The sequence below is a fragment of the Lepidothrix coronata genome, unplaced genomic scaffold (genome assembly GCF_001604755.1).
Source record: "Lepidothrix coronata isolate B3197 unplaced genomic scaffold, Lepidothrix_coronata-1.0 Scaffold35, whole genome shotgun sequence".
Taxonomy (NCBI): Eukaryota; Metazoa; Chordata; class Aves; order Passeriformes; family Pipridae; genus Lepidothrix; species Lepidothrix coronata.
Genome location: NW_016690215.1, coordinates 5,530,183 through 5,538,327, shown reverse-complemented (window position 1 = coordinate 5,538,327; position 8,145 = coordinate 5,530,183).

The following is an 8,145-nucleotide window of genomic DNA, read 5'->3' as shown; positions in this document are numbered from 1 at the left end:
CTGGGGTGTATAGATTGCTGGTTGGGATTTCTTTTCTTTTTATACTTCATTGACCATTTTTTGGCATTAGCATCAGCTTCTCATTTCCTTACAACTGAGTGGGCAATAACAAGAGCTTAGATACACAGGGGCTGCTCTAAACTCACATGCACACACAGCAAGCAGAAGCTTCACAGTAGATCAGCTGGACTTCAGGCACCAAATAACCTCCTTCTGGGTTTCTAATGTTCCAGCTACAGTATGAAAAGGTCAAGTGCCAGATAAAACCTGCAGAAATATCCCCTTTTGTTCCTGATCTGACCCTGTGTCACACAGTGCTTGCACAGCAGCCTGTCAAGGAGGGTGAGTGGTTGGTTTGCATCCACTGGCTCCCGAATCAGCCAGTGCTGGGACAAGCCAGATCCCCAGGAGCTGTGAGCTCTGATGTGCCACTGAGAGGGAAGAGTTTCCCACCCTTGATCAAGCTGGTGGAGGGTTGTTAGCAGGTGCGTTGGCCTGTTTGCTCCTGTGCTAAACAAGTGTTCCAGCACTGGTCTTCCTTATTCTTTTCCCATAATTCCCCTTTCCAGAGACTTCTCCAGGTTTCTCTGCTCCCAATTCCTTGTGTTACCCATACCTCTGCAAATTCACCCCTCTTGCTCACTGTCCCCACTGGTTTCGTTCTCCCATCATCAGGGCACACATGCCACCTTTGAGCAGGTTTGGTGGGCTAACCCTTCTCCTCCACAGCTGCCAGGCCAAGACCAGGGTGATAACATGAAGGTTATCACGCATGCACACACACTTCTTCTTTTCAAATACCTAAACTCTTTAGTATATTTCAACATCTAGGAACCCATCCATTAAAGGCACACCATGGGCAGAATGGGAGGAAGGAAGCAAAGAACTGAAGCAAATGTCCTCTTGCCAGCTCTAGACCTTCATTTTTTTCAGACTGGAGCAGTCCTGGATTGCAAGAGCTTTTGGAGATCCCTGAGCAGGAAAGAGAGGTGAGATCTCCAGCAGGCAGGCAAAGCCCCTCAGCATATACACATACTTGGTAGTTTTTGATTTGTTGGTCCATGGAAGGATCTACCTTGTCCATTCCTGAGTCTGTGGAAGCAAATCTTTTCCGTAATCCTGACAAATTGATTATGGAAATGTTCTGCTATGGGACAAGATTACAAGTGTTACTTCTTAGAGGTTGGAAAGACTTACTAATCCCTACAAAAACTTGGGCGTTAAACTAGGTGACCTTTAAAGACCCCTTCCAAACCAAACTATTCTATGATTCTATGAAAACCCTGAGAGTCCACCCACAATTAGGATGTGTTAATTGATGGACATAGACTAGCTTGCCTCAGACTGTCAGAGAAGTATTGTCCAAGAGCATCCTACAGCAGCCTCTTCTTTACCACATTACCATGATCACCCCCTGATACTCCCTGATACTGCTTCTTCCTGTGGCAGCTCGGTCAAGAAAATAGGCTGACATGAGGCACTTTGTTCTCTAAGTGATGGTTAATCCCATGCAGTTAGATCCATAAGTCCCCTCCTTCTCCTGCAACTTTGGACAAAAAAGGTTCAGTTTGACTGTACCATGTCAGGACCAGAGTGAATAATCAATGACAGAAATGGAAAAAAGCTTATAGAAAGTACTAGACTTTCATTTTCCCTCTCTCTTAATTACAAAATTACATTGTTTGATAGTTTCTTTCATGAGTGTAAATTGCATCAATTTTAGTGGAAGTTTTGAATGAGTGATTGTTGCCGTATTTAATTCATGATAACCATTGACTATATAACAACATTAGTACCAGCAAAGCTGACACTTTAATGGCAAAGTTACCAGTTCTCAGCAGAAAATGAAATAATTTTTTCTCAAGTGCATTTGTAAATTCAATGCATGGTTAAATTTCACTCTCTGCCATTGAGCATAGTGAGGTATAAAAGCAGATCAGAAGGTGGGGAATGCAGAATACAGCTCTGCAACAGCTCAACTCCATTCTCCTTTTTTTTTTCTCTTTCTTTTTTTTTTAAGTAAAAGGGATAGATATTTTTCACAAGCAGAAAGTTGCTGTTGTCATTTCTTTAGCAGAAAGGCCTTTTTGCCTCTCTCAGCAAAACTGGAGCATTCTTGTCTGTAAAAATGTCACATCTTCACCTAGGGCAAATTCATGGAAATTTACAAAGATTTACAACAAGAAGCAAAGTTTTAATTTTCATGAATATGCCCCAGGTGAAAATGTGACATTTTTACAGAGAGGAATGTACCATTCTCCTCAGCAAATGAGTATTTTCCTACAGAAATAGCAGTTCAATTTTAAAAGCTGCCTTCGATTACATTTTTTAGAGCTACAAAAGGAAACTTTATTGTGCCCATAAGCTCCACTCCTTTCCCATTTTGCCACAAACTGGAGCTTCTCAATTATATAGAGAGTATTATTTTTTTTGTCATTATATTTAGGATCCTTAATCATGGATCAAGACGCCATCGTGCCAGTCACTGTATAAAGAGAGAACATAAGGCTGGCTCTTGCTTCAAAGAGCTGAGCCCCCGTGGCAAGAGGCAACAGCATGGGGGAGCGTATGGAAACGAGACAATGGATTATTGGCAGAAGAGGTTTAGAAGTTGATGTACCGCAACCACTTTGCCTCGTGCTGGGAGAATGGAGTCACCACCTATCAAATCACAAAACCTTTGAATTCGAGCTGAGGATTAGGGACAGACTTTGAAGGATCTTGCTCTGCTGCAGCAGCCAGAAAAAGATGAGGTGCAATGCCATTAATGTGAAAGTCTCCATTTGTCCTGCTGACAGCCAGATAACAAGTTGCTTATATATGAAGATAGGACTGATATAAAACACTGGGACAGAGCGTCAGAAAGAAGAAAATGATTTAGGGGTGACTGTGGCATGAGAAACCAATGATGTTCTGCTATTGCAGAAATTGGAAGCATTGTGCTGGGGTACAGCACCAGGACTACCACTTATAAAACTGTTTGACATACCTTTTGCCAATTTAGTGCTGCCAAGGCCTCAGCTGGAGTATTTAATTCAGTTCTAAGCACATCTTAATTTATTTTTTTGAGGGGCCGAACAAAAGCTATGTCCCAAATACAATTATTCAGAGTAGATCAGTTAGAGATCTAGAAAACACGAATTATGAAGTAAGACTGAAGGAAATTATGTTGTTTACTCTAGAAAAGACAAGACTGAAGGGAGTCAATATCAGTCTTAAAATACATCTAAGTTATCTGTAAATATGCGGGAATAATTTTGATGATAGGATGGGAAATAATGGGCTTTTATAGTTGCAAAAGAGATTTAGGATAAACATGAAAAAATTCTAAAAGTGAGGATGATTAAGCACTAGATAGATTGGCTGCAGAAACTGTTACATATCTATTATTTTTTGTTTGTTTTTGAATAAGAGCTTAGGTAAACATCTGTTGTGAACAGCTTAGGTACAAGCTGATCCTGCTGTTGGGCAGAGAAGGAATCCGATCTGTGGTAAGCCATCGAGGTGCTCTGAACCACACCAACTGCCCAGCTGGAACTGCATTCACCCGAGGGGTACAAAAAACCCAACCAGAGTGAGTGGAGACACAGGTGAGAAACTCTAAGATGTGCTGGGCAAGACCATCTCTCTCAATCCTTTCAAAAGTAGTTTGGAAAATTTATGGCACAGAGTGCAATATATCCGGTGGCATGTACGATAGCTAGGGGCCTTCAGCACGTATGCATGCTGCAGTTTAAGGAAGTCACCAGGGATTCTGAGTACCTCGAAGTTTTGTGCAATCTGCAGCTTTTCGAGAACATGATGGTCACCGGCCCTCTGGAAGCAAAAGAAAAAGCTTTCAGACATTTTAAAAGCTTGCTCTTCTTGGACAACCATAGTCACTCATGGCCTCTGCTAATTCAAAGGCACCTCTGCTCCGCAGTCTTTTCCAGACCTGTTTGGGGCAGGACTTAATCAGCATTCATAAAAAGAGATGATTACTCTTAGACAGTGTAAAGAAATGGGAAGCAGGAAACGTGGTTGCATTGATGAAAAGTGCAACCAGTGAGGCTTGAGTACAGCATTGAATCAAACCACAAAAGTGCACAAAAAAGGGATTCTGAAGACATGCAGAACAGCCAGGAACTTGTGCTCTCCCAGAATTTGCTCTGTGGTTTGGAGCTTTGGGTCAGACCACACAGATCAGAGGGAGCTGGAATGACAAGGGTGGGAAGCAGAGAGACCTGCACCACAGCAAATGAAACCCTAGAAGCGATTTATAGGAAGTGCCTCAGTCTCACTTGCCTAAAATCTCTTTCAAATGGAGCTGGAGGGAGAGACTATGGCTGCCACAGCATCCTGCTGCTTCCACAGTGGTAGGTGCTGCTACACAGCTTTGAAGCAGGCATGTTGGGTTCTGAAGGCATGAGCATATGAAAAAGATTACACAGATACTCTGCAGCTTTATTCTGTGATATGTAACCTTTCCTGAAAATGGGGAAGAAGGTATTTCACTGCTGTTGGGTTAGGAGCAAACACATGGACAAGTACCAGGGTGAAAGACATGCCGTAAGATGTAGGCATTAAACTTTATGACACTTCTTTGCCTTACAATATGGTGGAATACTTAGCTCTACAGTCTTTGTTTCTCTTTTGAGTATTACAGCTTGACACATGAAGACTTTGTTCCTTGGAAACACAAACACTAACCTGATGGTTGAGAAGAGAGAAGGAATGGTCAAGAGACAGGTTGTGGCACAGAAACCACTTTAGTTCTTGCCCTTCCATCCTGCTGCAGCTGCAGCTGTAGCCTGCTGTGGAGTCATTTTAAAAAAAATAGCTCATTGGCATCACATTTCTGCAGAAACACCTACTCAACTATGCTGGCATCAGAGATGCATGTGCGTCTTCACACCTATCCTGCTAAAGCCATGAGATTTGCCCAGGACCAGTCCTGGAAAATGAGAGCAATGATCTCCCATTGCCTCCATGAGGAAACAAAACATCTGGAGAACATGCACTCAACACCTCAGCCCCTCATCTGTAATGCTGCTCTTTACCATGTGTTTCTGCCCAGAGAAACAAACCATAAGAATGACTGATACAGCTGAAACAAACAAACAAACAAGATTCCTAACCCATCTCAGACCTGTCCCACTTTGGGAAGATGCTGCCTTTCTGTCTCACACCAATGCAGCTCTGGTGACAGATAGGACAACCAGAGAAACATGACTGTTGACAACATTAGGTGAGTTTCAGAGAGTACACCCACAAAAAGATCAGGTTTCCAGCAACCAAGGCAAGAGGGTGTGTGCTGCACATGAAGCTGCACTATGGATGTTGTCAAGTAGATTAGAAGAGAGTGGAAGATTTATTTCTGCATGCATTAACTGTCTGAGTTTTATTCCAAAATTTGAAGGAAAAATGTAGTTCCCTACCTCTGAGGAAAATTAATTTCTATATGATGTGTGTTTTTGTGGTTGAGTTCCCTTCTTTCACATAAAGAAGATTTTTTTTTTTTTGGGGGGAGGTGGTGGTGGAGTAGTGCAGACCAGAAGTGACCAGGAGAGTGCTTGTCCAGTGAAGAGGAGAGGTCCCCATAGAAAATATTTTTCCAGCCAGGTGGTCTAGAAAATATGTTTCCTGCCAGGTGGTCTCAGGTGTTGTGAAACATCTGAAAGACCTAGATGTACCAGACGTGCACTTATGCACATGGGAGAGAAAGGTGAGCGGAAAGAAGGCAAAAGAAGATAACAAATTACTTTTGAGACAAATTTTGACAGGAAAACACTCTGGAAGTCAGGTTGCCTGCAGAGACTGATTCATTTCAGCTTGAAGCACAAATGTAGTTGCTAGCCTAATCTCCACAAAGCCACAGAGAACTTCCACTAAAGAGTTCATTAGGCTTTGACAAACTATATGCACTGGGCTGTGCGTGCTTTTTGGGCTCTCCTGAGACAGTGGAAAGTATTTAATACACCGGCAAACATCTTAGAAGGGAAGGTATATTTTCCCTTATATATTTCCATGTAAAATATTTTTGAAATATTTATTCAGTGTAACTTCAAAGCTGCCATGTAGCTCCCAGGAACAGCTCCGACCTTGGTAACGGATGGGAAATCAAGGAACTCAGCTCTGAAAACAGCCTTTCCAAGCTGCTCTCCTTTGGTGTCACAGTTTTAGGATGGAACTTCCCAGTTCAGTGTCTATGTGGAGGGGCAAAAAAAAAAAAAAAGGAAAAAAGAAAAAAAGAAAGATGTTTCTATTCAACAGCTCAACCCTCACAAAGTATTATCATGTTTCCTTCCCAGGGAAGTGCCTAGGGAATTAAGGACTTAAGGACTACCAGCTTCAGTTGTTTCCAGTGATCTATTTTCATCTCCCTTCTAGGTAGTCTAATTCACTTTAGGCAGTCAGTGGTAAAAAACAGCAATCAAATTAGATCATATTATCAGCATAAGATAAAATAGTAATGGTTTTATTTTTTTGAGCATTTTTATCTCAATGGCACAATTTGGAGCAAGTCCAAACATTCAGAAATTCTGTAGATTTGCTTTTAAGAGCCCAGCAGGGGGTTTTCACAGAAGACACTCTAGTATATGAAAGAATTTTTGAAGCCAGGATTTAATGTGGGTTTTTTGCAATGTGATTTGGGGAAGTCTACGTTTCTGGTTACTACTTCCTACCGTTAGGTTTTCATTTTAAAATGCAGGAAAGTTTTCCTTTTTAAAAAATGTTATTACACTAAATAGCAAAACAAGCAAGTCCTTAATAGGATTATTGCTCTAGCTGTAATGTTTTGAAGTTTGTGGGGAGAGAAACACCTGTTATTAGAGCTACTGACAGGCCTTGGAAAAACAGACGAGTCATTTCTTCAGGCCTGAAGCAGCTATAGTCAAAGCCCAATTCTGTTTGACCTCAGAGAGAATGATAAACTATTATTTTGATGAAAAATTTATTATCCCAGGCACAGCCATGAACTCCTGTGCACTTCTATTAGGGAGCTGTGCTCTTAAAAGCTAATGAATTCTCCCTTTTTAGGCTCTGATACAACCCCTCACACTTGTTTAACTTCATGAAGTATCCTCAGCTCCTGAGATGGCAAATTGAGGCTGAAGGAGCATATCAGCAATAAGAAGGAAGAGCTTTTTCAGTCATTGAGCACTATGCAAAAACCATGTTGGCCCACATGATGCAGGGCCGTGCTCCTCTCTTAGCTTCCCACAGCTTCACAGCCCACCATGCAGGCTGGATCCAACCCAAAGACCTGGACATCTCGGAAATCCAGTCCAACTCATGCTATAAAAACAGACATCTAGGTGATGGAGGCATCCTAACAATGCCTTACTAAAGAAAAGGCTTTGGAGTCTCAGCTCAGCACAACGACAAATGCCCCATTCCCCTCCATGAGGTGGTTCAGTCCTCACTAGGCACCAAAGCATTTATGTAGTAAAGGGTCCTTCACAAGCCCTGCTGCTCTCAGGAGCACAGTGCCTTCCTATGCCTATACCATGGGACTCTAATTAGGAATTAGTTCATTAGAGACCACTATCTGTAATATAACATTGTACTTGGTTTTCAAATCTGGTGTTCGCACCGCCACCCAAGAAACAAGGCCTTTTTTTTGGCTCTGTCGCTGCACCCCTGAAGAGAGCACTGCACAGGACATGGCCCCAGCAGTTTTCAAGTGCTTTTTGGCAGGAAAACAGTGGCTCATCACACTGCTGATGAGATATGTAGAGATGGTGCAGTTTTCTTAAGGACAATCAGAAAAAATGCCTTTCAATAATCTTCAGGCAGTGCAGAAAGATGGCGACAACCACCAGAGGTTTGCCTCAGTCTTTAGCATCAGCTCTCTCCAGCTCTCACTAGCCCTGGAAGGGCAGAGGGAAAGATAAAACCTGTCATTCAAAACCTATCTTTTACTCTGAAAACTACTGATAAGTATTGGTGTCTTCAGCTACCAAAACAAAATCCATTTAATCAATAGCTTACCTTAAAAACATTAGCCACAAATATAAAAAAATTTCACAAATAGCCTTTTATTTTGCTAGCTATATATTTTTCCCTAACATCGCACACAGTTGAGAAAAATCTGGGCTACCCACTCACTTTCACGGCTGAGAAAATGGTCAAAGTGGTAACTTACCCTACAGAAGTTTGTAA